Genomic DNA, 21,888 nt, shown 5'->3' on the forward strand with positions numbered 1-21,888 from the left:
CTCTAAAGAAGCCACAAGCATGTCAGAATGATCAAGTGGTTAAGGGTTAGAGTGTGCCCTCACAATGAGTGAAGAACTATCCTCCACAAAGAGAAGATTGATGTCGTCGATGATGTCTCCCACATCTTGAATGTGAGACTCCACAAATAGACCTACAATGTCTAGAAGGAAGTCATTCCACAAAGCTAAATAAGGAAGACATGGTAAATCATACTTTACTAAATCAGGAGCATCTATGGTTGGAACTAGATTAGTAGTAGCAATAGGAGTAGCAAGAGGTAGGATCTCATCTAGAGTTGGAGGTACCATAATTGGAGTGGCTGAAGATAGAAGGTCCTCTAGAAATGGAGGGACTCAAGGATCTCCATATGCCTCCTAAGAGCCATCAAAACATCATGAGGAAAACTTGCCATACTAAGAGGAGCAAATGATTCCTCAGTCATACTTTTATATATAAAGTGAAGAAGATAAGAAAGATATTTGAAAGTAGGATTAGGTAGCAATATCTTCAAATATAGATAAGGAAACACTTCCATATGTTCTCTTCTTAGATCATCAATGATTAAGGCACTCCATTTCTGATAGTTCCTCGGTATCAACTTTGGTCTTATACCAAATTGACATATGTGACAAGAATCCATGAGATCAATAAATGTATGCACCCCCTAAAATATAGAAATAATCAATCAACCCCCCCAATGTATGATTTGGCACTTTATAGATAGTGCATTTACAATAGGCCACTTGCCAATTTTGACCTTAGTGGACTTCTAATTTTCTATTTACAACCTCCTTTGGGAGTTCAAATTTGGAACTTTATAATGTAGCTCAGAAATATAATAATTTTGATACAATATAATGCAAAAAAAAACCTATTTCTTAAAGTGTTATTTTTGTCCACACAAGCCTATAATATGATTGCAGATCTAGAAAGTAGATGAAAAATTATGCACTTTCAAAAAAAATGGAACCTAATTATGTGTCCAAATGAGCCTGTACTAAGCATTTGAATTTGCAAAAATCAAGATTTGTGAGTTGCAAAAATATTTAGGAATAGAGGTATCAAACATCCTACACCAATGTGTAGATCATGAAATTCTACCCCAAAATTAAAAAAATGCTCAGAAAAAAGAGTCCGTATGAGAGAGATATCATTGTTTTAAAATCACCTCTATAATTATTTTTCCTGAATGGTCACCATTACACCTCCAAAAATCAAATGACTATAATTTTCACCTTAGATGTCTAATTTTGGTGAAACAAAAGTTGATTTGGGGGTTTTTTGACCTTCTAAATATAATGCCAATATCTAATTTGCACTAGCAAGCTCTTATCTTCACCTACAAAAAATCTCTCCTCTACAGGCCAAATTCTACAAATTGAGCCTTTGGGTGTTTGTTTGCAAAAAATATTGCATCAATGTTGACTATGGCCCATCATAGGCAAATTTTATAGGCAGTTTTCACCAAATCAATGCTTCAAATGCAATGGTGAGGTTTTCTTTGGCTCTAAAAGCTCCCAATAGCTACAAATTCTTCAAATCTGAGTCAAGTGTCCTCAGAGAGGTGAAGCAAGATCATTTGCCAATGGCTATGAAATGACACCTCTATGGCTCTGATACCATATAAGAATTTGGTATAGTTGCGATACCATGTAAGAATTTGCCTTAGGGAAAAATTCACCCAAGACCAAGAAGCACAATAACTAGCACAAATAGACCAATAGAGTATGATCAGAATAACAATATGATATTCAGTTCACTAGAGGTGCCTATATATAAAATCCTCTAAGATGCATCTAGAATGCCTAGGAGTTAGCAATATGATATGCCTTACAACTAAGAACATGTCCACCAAGAATGGGTTATCCTCCATTAAGCACAGGAGTTAGTGCCATGATGAGAGGATAAGCCTACAAAGGTGTAGCATGTAAAATTATGTTGTAGACACCATGTGCTAAAATAAAGTTGCTTACTCCTATGTTGTCAACATGACAACTCATATGAGTATGTAAACTCCTAAGTGTCTAACTTAAGAAATAATAAAATAATGCATTTATCCTAAGTAAACTTAAATAAAGTGTAAATAATAATTATTTACACTCACAATTTCTTTGTTTCTTCTTAAATAGGCCTAAAACCTAGTAGCCCCAATTAGGACTCCTATAGCCATAAAATAGGGATTTTATCCTATGCCTTCCAAAAGAATCCTTCAATATTTTCTAGGTCTCATGGTTCATTATTCATCCCCTTAAGGATTTTTTTGGTCTTGGGGTCATACCCTTCCATCCATTTCCCTAATCCAAATTAGGTGAAAATTAGGCCTTTTAGGCTTCATAGGCTACTTCAACTATCAATATTGTTTTTATACTTGTTCCAGGATTGGTATGAACCTCTCCACTTCATGGTATGATGGTAATAATTCCTTATTCCATATCCAAAAATAATTTGGACACTAGCTTTTCTCCTCTATGAGTAATGTTCATCCCTATATGGTCATCCCTGAGTTGCCATAGACTCACCTAGGACAAGACCTTAAAATACTTTCTCTAGATTTAAGGGTGGTGTAGGCCTCAAGGTACCGACTAGTTAGGTAAAACCACAATTTTTATATGTTAGGATGGTAATAAGTGTCTATGTTCACACAAAACAATATGTTAGGTTTCAAGCACCTTTATAGCTCATTTAAGCAAATTTGGTCATGTTTGTAATAGGATATATGTGCAAGATCTGGGTCAATCAACATTGGGATTTGACCAAAATTATGTATTTTCATGTTTTCAATAAGTTTCTTATGATTTAGTTGGAATTTAAGTCCATTTTTAAAGGTATTTAGAGTTAAGAAACAATAAAAGATCAAAAGTTGTCAAGCAACATTTTTTGTTGCAGAGCAATTTTTATAATTTTTGGAACACCAATAGTCATGGCCATTGAGTGCTCAATTAGATGTGAAAGAAGTTGAAAGCTAAAATTTCATGACCTATATCTTTTTGTTTTTTCAATTGAGGAAGAGGTTGGTTGTAGTACAAAATTTGAATCAATAAAGTTGTCAACTTTTTGGTGGGAAATTAGAGTACATTTTTTGTTATTGTTATATTTCCTTGATTTGTAGATTGCACTTGTTTATTGTAGATGTCCTCTTTCATTTTTTAGATGGCGTGTTGAGATATTTTGGTCACTTTAAATAGTTAGGTTGAAATTTTTTTCTTTATTATTGCTCACTATTTGCCCTAGAAAATAGTTAGGGTTTGTGGCAAGAATGAACTCTCCCTCCTAAACCCACTGGTAAAAAAATCCTATTTTCTTCATGGAGCAAGGGGATAGGATGGAGGATATTTTTTTTTGGTTATTTGTTATGCTACCCACCTACTTGAGGTCCTTTGAATCATATTAGGCTAAGCATCTCTATGTGCTTGGCAAGTAGATAGTCACAAGAAGATGTTACAAGGATCAACAAGGAAGGTGTAGATGCTTAAAACCATGGATTTAGAGATGGTTTGAGATTTCCTTGGTGTTGATATGAATATTGGTGAAGTGGGTAATAAAGAAAGGTATGCTTTAGAGAAAATTGTGGTGTTAGTCCTTATTAAGCCTAAATTAGGGCTCGCTAGTTGATGGGTAGGGAGGACATATCCAAATCTCATGTTTATGAATTTGTTAGCATTAAATTGTTGATATATGATTGAAAAGATCATTTGAGTAGAAAGATTTTTATTTTTGAAGAAGTGTTTTCAATCGTTATTTTGTCATTGATGTTAAACCTGCTATATGTTGGTAAGATAATTACTTATATGTTACAAGCACTATCACTTAGTTGATTGATGAAGAGGATTTGATCAACAAGATGTATCAAAAGTACCTAGAGGAAAGGTTGAGTTATGATTATGTATTGAAGTGTAAGAATCAATTAAGATAGTGATAACATAATGTATTGATGATCTAATCGAGGTTACAAAATGATTGGTTACACTTAGAAATTTTAGATGAAAAAGGTTGGACAAAGTTCCTTTATTAGGCTTGACCAAGTTGATAGAAGGTGCTGAGAAAAGTTAGTGCAAGCCAAGAAAAAAGTCAGTTGGAGCCAAGTGAAATCAATTTCTAGAGTATGTCGAGCAAGTTAGTAGATGTCAAGCAAGATAGTAGATGCCAAGTGAATTTCAATAGATGCCGAGCACCAGTAAAATCTAGTTGATGTTGAGTAATATAGTATGTGTCGAGCATCAATAAATTGATAATGCCAAGTTGTTGCATTATGGAAAAGATCGAAGATACACCAAATAAAAGCTAACAAGTTTATTTTCTTAGAACTTGTAAATTAGGAGGAAGATAAGATTGATGAGCTAGAGGCACAAAATCCTATATAAACCATTTTGAAGGCAAATTCAAATGGATTCTATGAAAATTTTCTAGAGAAGACAAGATATGGGGTAGATACATTGTATCCTACCTAATCCATCAAAAACCCTAATTTTTGAGATGGATAATGAGTAGGAAAAATAGTTCTAATTCCATATATGTAAGGATGTCTAGTCATGAAGCAAGGTTGGTTGGAGGTTAGAGAGTTTTTGGATGCAAAAATCTAACAAGTAGAAGTAAGAGGGTTTGCTTCATTAAGTGACCCAAGTGAAGAAGTCTACTATGGTGAACTAAGTAAGAAAGCTAGAGAAGGATGAATGCTTGAAGGGTGAACAAGCTATTAGAACTACAAAGATAGGAAGCCAAGCAGAGTTGAGGACTAAATAGTGATATGTAATCTGCAAGTAAGGTTGTAAGTTGTATTATATCAAAACTCTATTGTTAATCTCTAACAATTGTATCAAATTAGAGTAAATCCTTTGGAGAAAGGAGTAGCATGTTACTAGTGGTTTTTCCCAAATTGGGTTTCCATGTTAAATCTTTGTGTCAAGTGTACTAATGGATGTGTTGTGTTTTATGCTTTACATTTCTACATTTTAGTTTAATAGTAACATATCAGTTTTGGTTTACACACAATGAATGCATGCATGGTTAAGAATGTTAAATGGGTTCATTGAATTTTGAAAAGTTTAATTTGGACATTTGGACCTTGAATAACTGATTCACCAACACCCCCCCCCTCCAGCCCCCTCTTAGTTATTCTTAAAGAATTCTAACAATTGGTATCAAAGCATAGTTTCTTAAGAGGACTAGTTTCAAGGTACTAAAAGCATAAAGATTAGGATGTCAAAAAGAGAGGTACCCAAGCTGAACAGAGATAACTTCTCTCCATGGAAAAATTTGATGAAACTACATCTTGGAAGACTTGGATACTATGCACAAACTTGCATTACAATATAACATGTTGATCCAGTAGGTACCCTAACTACTGAAGACTTGAAGAAAAAGAAAGAGCACAATTAGGCAATGTTGGAGATTGCCTCTGCCCTAAGTTATGTTGAGTTTGATGACATCAAGGAACTTAAAAGTGCAAAGAAAATGTGGGATGCCCTAACCATTATCTATGGAGGAGAAATTTTTTTTCAAAGAGCCAAGTTAGAGATCCTAAGAGGTAAGTTTGATGACATGAGAATGGAAGAAGGTGAAAACATTTTTCAATATGTTGCTAGAATAAAAGAAGTTATTAGTACAATAAAAGGTGCAACTAGTAAAATAGATGATGATACTATAGTAAGTAAAGTTTTTAGAACATTATTGCATGTGTATGCCATTAGAGTGTCTGCAATCTAGGAGTTAATATGTATGCTAGGGAATGATCTAACCCTTGAAGGTTTGGTAGGAAGACTCACTGCCTTTGAGTTATCAAATTTTGACAACTATAGACCAAAAAGTATTCAATCAGCTTTCAAGGCAAAATTGTTACTAAAGGATTCTGAGGAGGTAAAGTTCAAGAAGAAGAAAAGGAAGATAAAGTATGCATCCAATGACATCACTATTGATGAAGAAGACATTGAACAATTGGAAGCATTGCTAGCTAGAAGATTTCACAAAGGAAAAGGTAAATTTAAAGGTAAGTTGTCTATCATTTTTTTTAATTGCAATGAATTTGGCCATATTGCAGCAATATGTACGCAGAAGAACTTCAGAGAAGGGAATAAGCACACAAAAAAAAGAGAAGATGATGGACAAGACTATAGAGATAAAGGCAAGAAGTCATGCTACATTGCTGATGAAAATAACTCTAATGAAAATGATGATGAAGTGGTATATGTTGCAATGAAGGATGAATCAGATGAGGATGAGGCTACTACACTTATGACTTGTGTGAAAAAGAATGAAAAATGGATCATTGATAGGGGATGCTCACATCACATGACTAGAGAAAAAAGTAAGTTCATTACCTTAACTTGTTATGATGGAAATAGTGTAGGATTTGGTAATGATGCACTGTGTTCAATAAAAGGAAAAGGGTCTATTAAGCTTATAGACAAGATCTAATGTGATAATGTTTACTATGTTGAAGGATTGAATTATAACTTGTTAAGTGTGTCAAAATTGAATAATTTGGGGTAAAAATTTGAATTTGAAAACAAATCAGCCAAGATATATGATACAAATGGAAATCTAATTGGAAAAGGTGATCAAACTAGGAGTAATTTTTTCTATTTGGATATAGAAGGTACTACTTGTCTTATTGCAAAATTTGATTATGTATGGCTTTGGCACAATAGATTATGTCGTGTTAACATTGATAATTTGATTAGTATCAGCAACATGAAAAGAGTTAGAGGATTTTCTAAGTTGAACAAACTAGAAGATATAATGTGAAAACAATGTCAGCTAGGCAAGATGACAAAGTCAAGATTTAAAAGTAAAGCATACACCTCTAAAGAAATACTTGAAATTGTTCATACTAACTTGTGTGGACCTATTGAAGTGCAAAGCTACAAAGGAGATAGGTATATAATGCTACTTGTTGATGATTACTCTAGAATTATGATAGTCATGTTTCTAAAACAAAAATTAGATGCTTTTCAAATGTTTAAATGGTACTTGACAAGAGTTGAGAAAGAAATAGGTAAGAGCTTGAAATGTTTGAGATTAGATAGAGGAGGTGAATTCACTTCACATGAATTTGAGATGTTCTACAATGACAAAGGAATCAAGAGACAGACATCAAAACCTAGAAACCCTCCACAAAATGAAAGTTCTGAAAGAAGAAATAGATCTGTAATGGACTGTGCCAAAACACTAATGATGGAGAAAAATGTTGCCCTAAAATACTTGAGAGAAGCTATAAGTACTATAGTATACACATCAAATCATGTGCAAGTAAAAAAAGGTACTCACTCAACACCTTTTGAACTATGATATGGTCATCCACATAATGTGAAATATTTTAAGGTACTTGGAAGCAAATACTATATTCTTAAAGATGTTAGGAGTGGAAAGTTTGATGCAAAGAGCGAAGAAGGTATATTGCTTGGTTACTCCACAAGAAGTAAAGCTTATAAATGTTTAATTACTAACACTAAAAAAATTGTGGAAAGTGCAAATGTGAATTTTGATGAGTTTACAGAAGCACATGAGGCTAAAACTATAAAAGAACCAGAAGACTACAAGACTTTTGCATACTACTATGAAGGAATGCCTTCTAAAGAAGATTTTGCAAATCATGCAATAAATCAACAACAAGATTCAACAACTAAATGTCAAATTGCATTCAGATGCCAAGTTACAAAATTAGAGAAATGTACAATCTAACTCTGAGATTGACACACATGAAAGAGATGTTGAAACACTTGATAGAGATGCACATAGTGATACTGAAGCTAAGAGACAAAATGCAACCACAAGAATTGAGCCTAGATTATCCAAATATGTCAAAAGACACCATCTTGTAGATCAAATCATTGGAGACAAAGATGCAAGGCCAATGAGAAGAAATAAATTGAGAAGTGAAGCATGTTTGCTAAGCATGAAGGAACCTAAGATAGTGAGAGATGCAGTGGAAGATGATGATTGGTACAAGGCTATGGAAGAAGAAATTTAGCAAATATAAAATTACAAGACTTGGAGCCTAGTTCCTAGACTAGAGGACAAGAATGTGATTGGTATAAAATGGGTATTCAAGAACAAGCTAGATGAGAATGATGAAGTAATAAGAAATAAAGAAAGACTAGTTTGCAAAGGGTATGCACAAGAAGAAGGAATTGACTATGGTGAAACATTTTCCCTCATTGCAAGAATGGAAGGAGTAAAAATTCTACTTGCTTATGTCACATACAAAGGTTTTAAAGTTTATCAGATGGATGTTAAGTCTACATTTCTGAATGTAATATTAGAAAAAGAGATCTACATAGAACAACTAGAAGGTTTTGTGGAAAAAAACAATAAGAATATGGTATGTAAATTTCATAAAGCTCTATATGGATTGAAACAAGCACCAAGAGCATTGTATGAGAGACTTCACACTTAACTTGTTAAGATTGGATTTGAAAGGATAGATAATAACAACAATTTGTATATGAAGATAGATGAAAAAGGTATATTTTTATCTAAAATTTTTGTTGATGACATTATATTTGGATGACAAGATGCTCTGTGCAAAGATTTTTCAAATCAAATGAAACAAGAGTTTGAAATGTCAATTTTTGGTGAGATTAAATTCTTTGTGGGATTACAAGTCTATCAAATGAATTATGGTGTATATATCACTTAGTCAAAATATATCAAGGAGATATTGAAGACATTTGGACTTGAGGACTCAAAACCAATAAGTACACCTATGGTAACAACACTCAAACTATCAAAGAATGATGAATCAGCTGAGGTCAATCAAACATTATATAGATCCATGATTGGAAAATTACAATATGTAGTACATAGTAGACCTAATATTGCATTAGCTATGGGGATAGTTGCTAAATTTTTTGCTAATCCTAGAGAGAATCACCTAATGGCAGTAACAAGGATAATGAGATACTTGAAAAGAACAGAAGAATATGGCCTATATTATAAGAAGAATGAAAAGTTTGAATTGAAAGCCTACAGTGATGCTGATTGGGCTACAAATATTGATGATAGAAAGAGCACCAGTGGAGGATAATTTTTCCTAGGTAGAAGACTTGTTACATGGACAAGCAAGAAGCAAAGTTGTACTTCCCAATCTACTGTTGAAGTAGAGTATGTTTCTGCTACTATCAATTACACAAAAATTTTAAGAATCAAACAATTTCTAAAGAGAATGAAGGAAGAAATCATTGAATTAGTGATAATTTATTGTGATAATACAAGTGCTATAAATATATCAAAGAATCCTATTATGCATACCAAGACAAAGAACATTACAATAAAGTATCATTATGTAAGGGAGTTAGTTCAAGACAAAGAGGTGAAGATGGAATATATCAACTCAAAGGAGAAAATTGCTGATATATTCACCAAAGCATTACCTAGGGATGCTTATGAGTATCTGAGAGGTAAATTAGGGGCAATACCCCTATCAAAGGCTATGTAAAACATAGAGAGAGTACCCTGCATCAAACAAGCTGAGAATTCATTTCATACATATTGATATAGTGGATCTTAATTTAGGAAGTTGCCTAAAGTAATTATAGAGCTATAATTTCAAAATAGTTACAAGCAAGGTGATAGAGGGAGAAAATTGAAAAACTTGCAAAAGCTTATATCTGCATATATAAAGATGTCAAGTGTTAAGTACATGTCTTTGTCATTGTTGTCAAAGGGGGAGAAATTATAGTAAACTAATCAAGAGGAAGAAGATCAAAAGTAGAAAATCAATTCAAAGGGAGAAAGTACAGTGCAAAAGAAGAGAATGAGGTGAAGGTACATCATCACAAGAATTAGAAGACTAGAAGAAAGAGAGAGGGAGATATTCTGATATTCTACTAATCCATGATAGAAGAGAATGTTATATTTTGTAACCTAAGAGGGAGTTGATGATAGAGGGAGAAGTGTTATTCACAAGCTTTCCTTTTGGTATTGCCTTACTATTTTAACTTAGTTTATCATTTGATTGACTAGTTGATCAGTTTGGTTTGCAATTAATGCCAAAGAGGGAGTTTGTTGATATATGGTTAAAAAGATCATTTGAGTAGAAAAATTGTTATTATTGAAGAAGTGTTTTCAATTATTGTTTTTCATTGATGTCAAACTTGCTATATGTTGGTAAGAAAATTGCTTATATGTTACAAGCATTATCACTTAGTTGATTGATGAAGAGTATTTGATCAAAAAGATGTAACAAAAGTACCTAGGGGAAAGGTTTTGTTATTATTATGTATTAAAGTGTAATAATTAGTTAAGATAGTGATAACATAATGTATTAATGATCTACTTGAGGTTACAAAATGATTGGCTACACTTAGAAAGTTCAGATGAAAAAGGTTGGACAAAGTTCATTTGCTAAGCTTCACCAAGTTGATAGAAGCTATTGAGAAAAGTTAGTGCAAGCTGAGCAAAAATTTAGTTGGAGCTAAGTGAAATCAATTTCTAGTGGATGTAAAGCAAGTTAGTAGATATTGAACAAGGTAGTAGATGCCAAGTGAATTTCAATAGATGCTGAGCACCAATAAAATCTAGTTGATGCTGAGTGATTTTATTTTAGATGTTGAGTAACACAGTATTTTTTGAGCATCAATAATTTGATAATGCTAAGTTGTTGCATTATGAAAAAGATCAAAGATTTTCCAAATAAAAGCCAACAAGTTTATTTTCTTAGAACTTGTAAATTAGGAGAAAGATAAGATTGATGACCTGGAGGAACATAATCCTATGTAAACCATTTTGAAAGAAAATTTAAATGGATTCTAGGAGAAGTTTCTATAGAAGACAAGATATGGGGTAGATACATTGTATCCTACCTAATGCATCAAAAAATCTAATATTTGAAATGGATAATGAGTAGGAAAAAGAGTTCTAATTCCCTATATGTAGGATGTCTTGTCATGAAGCAAGGTTTGTTGGAGGTCAGAGAGTTTTTGGATGTGAAAATATAATAAGGATAAGTAAGAGGGTTTGCTTCATCAAGTGACCCAAGTGAAGAAGTATACTATGGTGAGCTAAGAAAGAAGGCTAGAGAAGGATGAATGCTTGAAGGGTGAACAAGCTATCAGAACTGAAAAGATAGGAAGCCAAGTAGAGTTGAGGATTGAATAGTGATCTATAATCTGCAAATAAGGTTGTAAGTTGTATTAGATCAAAAATCTACTGTTACTCTCTAACAATTGTATCAAATTAGGGTAAATCCTTTGGAGAAAGGTTGACTTAACAATCATTGGAAAATACTTTAACAGGGTGGCATTCCAAGTAAATGGCCTAAAGTCCTCTAACAAGGCTCACTTTTAACATGGTGATTGAAATCCCTTAACTGGGTCATATTTAATAGTGTGTGTTGTAACCTTTAATAGGGTTGGCCTTTAATAGGGCATCACTTCAAAAGAGTGAGAAAGGAGTAGCACATTACTGGTGGTTTTTTCCAAATTGGATTTCCATGTTAAATCATTGTGTCAAGTGTACTGATGGATGTGTTTTCTTTTATGCTTTACATTTCTACATGTTAGTTTAATAGTAACATATCATGTTTGGTTTACACACAATGAATGCATGTTAAGAATGTTAAATGGGTTCACTGAATTGTGAAAAGTTTTATTTGGACATCTAGACCTTGAATAACTGATTCACCCCCCCATTTATTCTAAACTAATTCTAACATAAATGAATTATGAAAGATTCTCAAATTTTTTTCGTAGCTTCTTTGAAAGATTTGTGAGTTTAATGGCTAAGTCTATGAAATAGGGCTACAAAGAAGAACCCCCAATTAGGTCTAATAGTGCAATTTATTGTTTGAGCTTATGAAAGTGCCCAAAACCTATTGGTTGGTCCAAAAAATTGGTGTTAAGATGGAAGGCAATGTAAGGGAGTGTAGGAATGCTTAATATCCTGGAGGGTGTAAGGGAGTGAGATGTATGTTGGAGTTTGGTTTCCTTTTGAAGGCTTGTGGTCTACCTAAAAGGTTGAGCTGAATTTTAAAGGTGAATGTGAAATGATAGAAAGACCATTAATCACATCTTAGTGAGTAGTAGGTCCTAAGGGGCTTGTAGAAATATTGGTAGAGCTTAAGGGAAGCTTAAGGAAGAGATAGAGAGTGTAATTTTACTTGAAGATTGGATGTTTGCACCTGATCAATGTTCTACATTAGAGAAGGGAAAAATGGTGATGAATGTAGAGTTGGAAAAGGAGTGACAAGAATAGAAAGATGAGAATAGATTGTTGAAAGAGAGGCTTAAACAGTTGGTAAGAAAGGTTGGGGTACTAGAGAAGACTACATGGAAGATTGAGGAAGATCTCAATAAAGGAGAAGGAGAGATTGAAGTGAAAGGGGAACAATATGTGGATAATGAATATGACAACATTCTTGTAGACTAGGAAACCTTCATAAAAGCCCTAGAATCTTTTGGTAGCAAATCAATTAGCACTCAAATTCAGGGGGGAATGGATCTCAACACTATAATGGATTGGATGGAGGCTCTTGTGAGTCACTTTGAATGTCATGGAATAATACAGGGAAAGAAGGTGAGGCTAGCACATTAAAGAATGAAGAGAGCCTCCCTCATATGGTGGAACTTCATTTGGGAAGAAAGAAAAAGAGAAGGTAAGAACAAGATTACCTCATGGAAGGTAATGCCAAACATGATTAGGGACACCTATGTTCCTAAGGAATATGTAGTCCAATTGAATATGAGAAGACAAAACTTGAGGCAAAAGAAGCCAATTGTAAGCTTGTATATTGAGGAATTCCATATACTATACATGCATAAGGTCAAGGATGATAGAACCAAAGAGTGTGAAAGTAGCTAGATATCTAACTAGCCTAAGATATAAGATTTAGGAAGAAGTATTTTATGCCCTAATATAGTGGCCAAATGTTTTTAGTTGGATATAAAGATTAAGGAGAAGATAAAGAGAAGGTGGGATAATTCAATTAGAGGTAGAGGGGGAAGAAAAAATCAACAAAAAGGTAAAGGAAACTTTGAAGGATTTGAGCAATACAATTCCACAAAGCTCGAAGAATACCTACATGTAAAAACTTGTCACAAAGAAGGAAAGGAGAAGAGGAGGCAAGGGTTTTTCTCTAAAAATATGAAAGTTGTATTCTCAAAAATGAAAAATATGTAAGATAATTACAAACAATCTATCCTTATAGAAGGATATTGAAACCCAAAAAGGGTAACCTGAAAGGTAAATGCTAGTTAATAATTACTAATTAATTATTAAATGAGAATGAAAAACATGCATAAAGTGAAATCTTAAGAAGGGAGTAAAGAGTATTTAATAAATTAAATTAAATTAGCACTTTACTCTAATGCCCCCTTTAAGATGAGCGACAATGTACCTACAAACAATGTAGAAAGAGAAAGAAAACTACAATAAAATGTTGAAAGAAAACTTGGGTCCTAGCAACAAGGCCTGATGAGGTACCCAATCACAATTAAATCTCTGTGAAACAGATAAATAGAGAAAAACCTACTCCAAAGAGAGGTAGAAAAGGATGCACAGATGAAATATCTCAAGAGAATCTCACAAGACCATAAGTACAATGAAAGCCTCCATGATAGAAGCTTGAGACTCCATAGCCCCCCTAAGAATGGCAGAACTCCTATGTTGGTGAACATACCAATGTGGCTCTAATTTGAAGGAAACAAATGTAGTGGACAAGGATGATAAAACCCATGTATGTAAGGTGCAATTGGAAGTCCTAGCTAATTTTCAAAGGAGAAAGCATGAGAATCCTAAAATGGAATCTCCAATAGAGGTGGAATAATCAATGTGTTGAATCTATCATTTGAGAGGAGATGTGTGTCCTATAATATATACTCAACAACTACAATAGGTGGCTCAATGACTAGTGCAATAATAGTAGGAAATGATAAAGAGTAATTCTATGGAATAAATGAAATTTAAATAGGAGATGGAGGTGTAGAAGTCACAACACTAGTCTCAAGAATAACACATAATTTCAAGTGACCTAAATTTACCTTAGTAGACTCTCATGAAAAATAAGAGTGAGTCTTTGATAGTGGAGATGGTGGACTAAAATGCAAGAAGGAATATAGATAGGAATTATGATCAATAGTCTATACAGAAATAATATTGTCTATCTCACTATCTCTGATATGCACTAAATCTTGTGCAGACTCAACTATCTTCATTGTTCCACTATGTGTAATCTAATAAATAGAGAGAAGGTTAGAGGAAAAAGATGGAACATAAAGTACATCATGAAATGTCCCATAATCAATGTCAATAGATCATTTTCCACATACACTCATAATAGTGTTGTTCCCCATCAAAATGTGTGGAGTAGGAGAAGCCTCAAAAGAAGAGAACAAATCCTGAGAAGATGACATTTGGTGTGAAGAACTTGAATCTACTAAAGGCATGACGATGTTGAGTAGATAGTGGATTCAAAGTATTAGAACCTCACCAAGTTAGCCTTCAAAACTCAAGCTCCTATAGTTGGGTTGAATTTGTGTATTTTGTGTAAACTTGTATTATAACCGAATTTGATGATTTGTGAATTGGATTGGTATATATGTAATGTATTGTATGACATAAAAATATAGATGTAAAAAATAATAAGAAGTAGAAGTGTGAAGTATAAGGTTACAAGTAGTATAAGGAGTAGGAAAGATTTATCTATCACACCAAGGTGGTCATTACACTCAAAGGAATCTCATTTAACAAAGTCAAGTTGTAGATCAGAGATTAGGCACTGGTTCATCCTAATAGGTGGAATAGTTAAATCCTTTCACAAGGTAGACTTAATAGTCTTTTTTAAATATTGTTATTGAGTGCATACTTCATTGTATCTTTTGTAAATCCTTTCACAAGGTGGCCCTAGTAGTCCTTATTGCTCATAACAGGGAAGATCATCAGAAGTGATGATTGTAAGCCTTAATAGGCCAACTTTATTCTGTAGTACTAAAGCTTGTGGGTATCATCCCCACCCCAACTTTACATTCTATTTGGAAGGTTTTTGGGTCACCATATTGTGTGTCAAAGTGTTATGAATTTTTTAAATTCTTTTAGTTTTTCATGCATGCAATTAGATTAGAATACACATGAAGGATTAATTGGTAAATAAAGATTAAGTTTTAATGGTTACTAATTTAACCCTCCCCTCTTAGTAACTTAGCCTATTATATATATTTCTATCAATTGGTATCAAAGCTTTGTGGTTCTCAGAGAAGAAGTTTAATAGCTTGAGCATAGATTAGAGGCAATGGAGGTATTCAAACTTGATAGGGCTATTGACAATGAAAAGCTAGATTTGGAATTGGTTATTGGGCAACTCAAGAAAGAAAAGGAGAAACTCTCTCAATCCTTGAAAAGAAGAAAACAATCCTATAGTAAAGATGATTGAACAACTCTACATTAAAGAAAGAATTGAAGACAACCATTTAGAAAACAATTCAGATGAAGTTAATGAAGCAATTAGAGAACTATTAGAAAAGAATGGTATACTTCAAGAAGAAGTTAGGAAACTGAAAAGAGAGAAAGAAATTCACTTAGTAAGATTATGTGAAGTTATGGAAGAGAAAAACAAGCTAAAAGAAGAGTTAGAAGGAAAGAACAATGAAATTCACCTTTTATCCCTTCAATGAGCAGAATTCATTGATCAACTTACCAATACAAATGAGAAATCACGAATCTAAGATCAGAGAATGAAATTTTTTAGAATGATCTAAAGTTAAACCAATGAGAGGATGATGGAATGTCAAGAAAACATGGATCAACTAAATGAGAAAATCTAATATAGACAAAAGGGAAAAGTGGGAATTGGATATATAGAAGGAAGGGAATCATCCAAACAAGGAGTTCAAAATAATCAAAGACCTACTTGCAATACCTATGGTAAGATAGGTCACACATCAAACAAATGTTGGAGCAATGGGAAAGATAAATTCAATGGAAAATACTACAATTGTAATTAGCATTGTCATAGAGCTAATGAATGCAAAGAGAAACCTAAATTTGAGGGCAAATGTCACAAATGCAAGACGCATGGGCACAAATCTTTAGAATGCAAAACTAAGATATTGAATTCAGAAAAATAGATTATAAAAGCTATATTTGGGTGGGACTACAACACTTGTGTAGATGTCACTACTATGGAGAATTTGGACACATTGGAATAAATTGTGTAAAACATCACATGAGGACAAGATACACCACTAGAAGATGTTTCATTTATACAAAACTTGCTCATCTTGCCAAGAATTGTATGAATACTGGAATAATTGAAGATGAAAAGAAAGCTAAGGTTAATAAAATCATAAAGTAGATGAGAAAGTGGTGAATTAAAAAATCTTTTTAAAATGCAAGTTTGAGCAATGAAGCACATGTCACTCAAGAATTGGGTGACTCATGCATTTCTACTTGATCTCCCAAGGAGAACTGGAACTAAGATTCTAAAGAGACATCCTATATCAGTTCTAGTCAAGATAGAAAGAAAGATCCATATAAGCATTCAAGATGCAAAGGGATCACTGAGCATCTAAGGAAGTCTAGACCTTACTGAGCGAGGATGGATTGCAAACCCTATCAAGCAAGGTTAGGAGTAACTTAGTGTTATATGGACATTGAGTTGTGAATGTTCCTACCAAGCATTTAATTCAAGCCAAGTTAAAGATAGTATGTCATCAACTAGGTGATCATACCAAGAATTTATGTTTATTGAAAGGAAATTTTTTTTAAAAAGGGTGAAATTGAATTCATTTGTCACCATGAATTTTCAAGAGGTATTTGTGAAGAAGTGATTTTTGTGCATCTGAGTGATTAGTGTGATTTATTGTTGAAGTTTTCCATTTTTTTTGCAAACCCTACCAAGCGATGTCATCCTCTAGCAGCAAGAAAAATAAAGGGTTAGAGATGTTTGTTCGAGGCATTGAATGGAAGACACCTAATTTCAAGCTTACTCTAGCTGTTGCAAAAACCCTCAATCCCACCAGAGCACAATCTCATATTCTACTAAGGTACTTCTAATAAACAATATTCATTTGCTTTTTTGATGTTCTATCCAAGCTATAGGAAACCTAGAAATGGATGAGTCATTGGAGAAGGTATTCATGAATGGCATGTTAAAACTAAAGTATCAACACCTAGAAGCGAAGGGTTTGACTCACATTCCACACATACCCCAAGATTTTCAAACTAAGTGCATAAGATCTATCCTCAACCATGTGCATAATGGGTAGTTATAGTTGGAGCAACCCATTCTGATAACAAAGAAAATGATCTGTCTGAATCATAAGACTTCTAATGCTAACCAAGGTAAAAATGACTAAAACCTTAAGCCAGGTAGAATTTGAAAAGAAAGCCCTTGTCAAATGGGATGGAAGGGGTATGAAGATTAGTGTTGTTTCTAATATGGAGTTGAAGTTTGGAATACATGTGATTGCACATAAGATATATAGCTCTAGTTGTCTAAACAATGTATCCTATGAAGTAGTGGATCTCTCTTTCAAAGTGGTCAAGAACAACATGTCATTTGACCTTTCTGAGTTAATGTTGAACTAGTTCAACAAAAATATGGAAAGCATAAGAACTTCATAGAATAACCCTTGTAAGTTTGGTTCACTCTTAATTTGTCTATTTTTCTTTATGCAAAAGTTTTTCTCATCAAAAGGTACAATTTTATGGAGAAACGATTTACCTATTCTCTATCAAATTAATGAGTATATAGTATAAATGGGAGAAAATTATAGTAGTATCATGGATAACTATTTTAATGCATTCAAGGACAAGATGAATAAAAAATTTAGTATACCTAAGAAACTTGTAGAAGACTACAAAGATGATTTGTGCTTTATGGTTGATTGTGATAAAGTGTACATACAAGAAGTTAGACCAAGAATTATATGGGTCAAACCTCTAGGTTATGAGGTTAATATAGAAGAAACCAAGGATAATATTGAAGTATTATTAAATAAGCTATTTGATCCAAAAGATACATATTTTGGCACATATGAGGAATCTAAAGCAAGAATTTAACTTGAAATAAAACTCCCTTGGGTAGTCAACAAAGGAAAGAAAAGAATAACAAAGTTGAAACAAACAAGCTCTACTCTCTTATTCACTAAAGGTAAAGGAGATGAGATAGAAGATGATGTATAAGATGAAGAGAAGTAAGAAGAAGAAGATCTTGTAAATAAAAAAGGTAAGGTTATTATAACCAAACTTGCAAAGACATCTACTATAGTGTTTACAAGGAGGACATCCAAAAAGAAATTGAAGTTGGATGAAGTAGAGGATATAATTTTCAACAAGCCTCCACCCACCTTTTAGGAAATATTGAAAAAATTGATTTGGGAGTCAGGATAAAAAACTTTAGATCACTAATATATGAAATTAGAAATGTAAAGGAGAAGTATCAAGTTGAAGACATGATCGTGTCAAAGCTAGGATGGAAATGGTCTCTAGACCAAATTGCACAATAGATTCCCAATGAATGAATGGAGAAAATTAAGCCAAGATGGGAGCATACAAAGAAAACTACAAAAAATATTTATGAGTAGACTCTGAGGCAACTCATGTCGAGTCTAAGTCATAAAGAAGTCAAAGAATCCATCAAAAAGAATGAAGATAAGTTTACTTTGAGATTTAATGCTTGTCTAATATTGGTAAATGACATTGAACATGTGGTAAGGAATGCCAACAACACATGGAAGAACATTTATAATCTTCACAAATAGAGTGATTTTTTTGTTAGTGTTAGTGACAATGATGAAGATGATGGTGAACATGACAAGGAAAAGGAAATTGATAATGAAGAGGTAACACATTATGACAATATTGATGATGAGGAATAGGAATAGGAAGCTACTAAGGAAGATCTCCCTAAGGTTCAGAACATTGAGGATACTGACCTTGAGAAGATTGCAATAGTGGTCATAGCCCCACTTCCTCATTCTCTAAGCAAAGCATTAAAAACATCAAGCTTAGAGAAAGCTACTATAGAATTGGTTGTGTCAAACATTGCAAGTTCAAGCACTCAACCAATATTTGCACCTATTCAGCTCAATATTTCATTGATAGAAGTGACCAACACTTCATCTACTAAGTAGTCAGTACTTCCTCCTCCATGAATTTTGGTCACATAAGGTATTTCTTCAATAAGTGCAATATCTACTTTTTCTTCCAATCCTACTATTTCTATGATTTTTTCTATTCCTATCATGAAAATAATAAGTACAAGGATAGTTGAGATGAAGCCTCAATTGAGTACAAAATTTTTGAGAAAAAAAAAAGACAAGGAAGAAGAAATTGATCTTGATGAGGAGATAGTTATCCTGAATTGGGATATCTCTAGTCTAAATCCTGATCAAATGCATATATTCAGAGAGCTAATATAGAAGAAAGCCAAGTAGAAAAGGCTTAGAGAGTAAAGAAATAAATAATTTCAAGTGCTTAAAGATCCAAAGAATACTCTTGCAAAAGCACTCAACACTAAGGTTGACACTTCTCAACCAATTTTAGCTTAGTTAGCAAAAGTAGTCTAGAAATTCAACAAAGATTTGAATGGACAAGATAAATTATTGTAGAGAGTAGAGAATAAATTTGAGAATTAAGTATTGGAGCTAGTAGCACAAACGACTTCCATACACCAAGTAGATTTGTCTACTATTCTAGGCTCATTCGAGACCTCTACCATCAATGTAACTCATTTATTTGGTAAAATTTGTCACACATAAATTTTCACCAAGGAAATTAAAGATGAACTTTCAAAAATTGATGAAGATATGAAGGTAAGTGCACATCAGTTGCCACTTGACCCAAGCTATAGTTCTGCTTACTATAAAAAGACTAGATTTCTAGCTAATATGCTAGTAGAATAGCTAAGAGAAAAAGCTAGGATAAGGCATGATTCTCCCAAGCATGGATGCATTGAAAACACATATTGCACATGCTAAAATCCTCATACATGATAACAAATTCTCTATTGCTAATCACATAATAGTGTTGGCGCTAAAAATTGCATGGTCAATTTTGAACCCTGTTGAGAAAAATTAGCCCTATAAATGCTTTTAAATGAGATTGTACCCAGCTGTCCAGTTGAGACCCCTAAGGTGTTTAACGCTTCTGGCACCTTCCATTCAGCATGCCTAAGAATTTCGTAAAGTTAGATTGACTTTCTGAGTCTTTTGGCAAAGTCCTGTTTCAAGCATTTGTCAAATTTGCAATTCTGCCCTAGTGTCAAACAGCGACAGGAGGCTGTGTTTGAACCCGAATATCTTTTGTCCAAACTTGTATCATAACTTGCCATTTTGAGAGTACCTAATATCCATATCCAAAAACCTATGTTTCAGATTTCGAGTCATTTTGAGTCCGTTTGACTAGGTTTTGAATCCCTCAAAGTTGGTCAGTTACTGTTTTCATGCTGATGCACTTTACACATAATTCTGGGAAGCCCTGTTCGCGACATCATAACTCTTAATCCATGATTGGTGAGATCGAATGGATTGTACCATTGTGTTTTCCTCCAAAAATACTCCAAGTGTGTCCGTTTGCAAGCCATGACGAATCCATTTGCACACTTTTCCAAATCAATTCCATTCGCAAAAATGCTTTCTGTCAGCATGTCCAGTTTGCAAATTTCTGAGTAGCCCACTTTGACTGATCGCCATTTGCGCCCAGTTATTCGTCATGAGCCCAAATCACATATTCATATTCACCTCATGACATAGAGCCAGTGACCCAGTTTTCATTTCCCCATGTGCTCATTTGCCTAGTTTTCAAAGCTAAATCCGAACCCAGTTTATTGTTTTCTGATGTGTTTGCTCGATGGTAAATCTGAGAAGGCAACTTTGATGATCAATATCTTTTGACTGGGAATTCGTCATGAGACAAGATCTGGCAGGGTGCAAGAATGCAGAACCAAGATTCAGTGTGCTAGTTTTCAGGACTTGATCAAAGGTCTGGTTCAGTTTTTGAGGCCAGTCAACGGACCTCCTGACCCAAAAGTGACAGGTTGCAAAAAAGGATAAGATGAGTTTTTAATGACAAATTTTTGATCGAAGTTGATTCTAATCATTTCAAAATGATCGATAGATCAATTCAGCTTTTCAGTTGTCTGGGAACGAAATTTTTTTAGTCGGACCCACTTGGGGGCCCCGACTAATTTCATCTGACTGAATAGAAGAGCATAGGGAATGTACAAAGTGATTAATTATGTCTCTGTGTAAGATTGTAAGCAAGATATCACTAGAGTCATGTTAATGATAGTATTGGAGATGGATGTCTTTTATTAAGTATTGGAAGCTGAGACCCACTATATGGGTAATGAGATTAAAGGAGATTGTGTCTTTAGCTCTAGACGCCATCCAAGAAAAGGACACAGGTAAATTAAGGGGATGTTTTCACTTGAAGACAAATACATGTGGTGTGATACATTCTTAGCATGATAATGAACATTATAGTTTTGAACCAAAATAGTAGGTTGTATTTATATAATGTTTGAAGGCACTAAACTTAAGGTAGCGTCTATAAAAGAAAAACTCAATTTGGAGGTAGGCAGCGTGCCAAGGAAGAAGCAAAAAGAGTGCTCCATGTCTCAGCAATTGGAAGTTCTCACCAGCAAATTCTAAAGCCGCAGCCTGAGAGGACATCACAATAGTAAAAGAAGACCCCATATCAATCAAAGCTCCAGCATACAAAGAAAGCAGATCACACCAAATAAAAAAGAGACAACGTGTATGGAGCCGCCTAGCATGAGGTAGAAGCTAATAGAATGAGAGGAACTCGCAAGGAGAACAGAGGCAGAGGACGACCAGCATCAAAAGGCTGAAGGCAGCCAGCTAAAGCATATAGACGAGCCTCCAGCATCAAAAGGCTGAAGGCAGCCAGCTAAAGCATATAGACGAGCCTCCCATCCATTAAACAAATAAAGG

The sequence above is a fragment of the Cupressus sempervirens genome, chromosome 9 (assembly GCF_028749045.1).
Source record: "Cupressus sempervirens isolate cs-2001-9-10 chromosome 9, ASM2874904v1, whole genome shotgun sequence".
NCBI classification, from domain to species: Eukaryota; Viridiplantae; Streptophyta; class Pinopsida; order Cupressales; family Cupressaceae; genus Cupressus; species Cupressus sempervirens.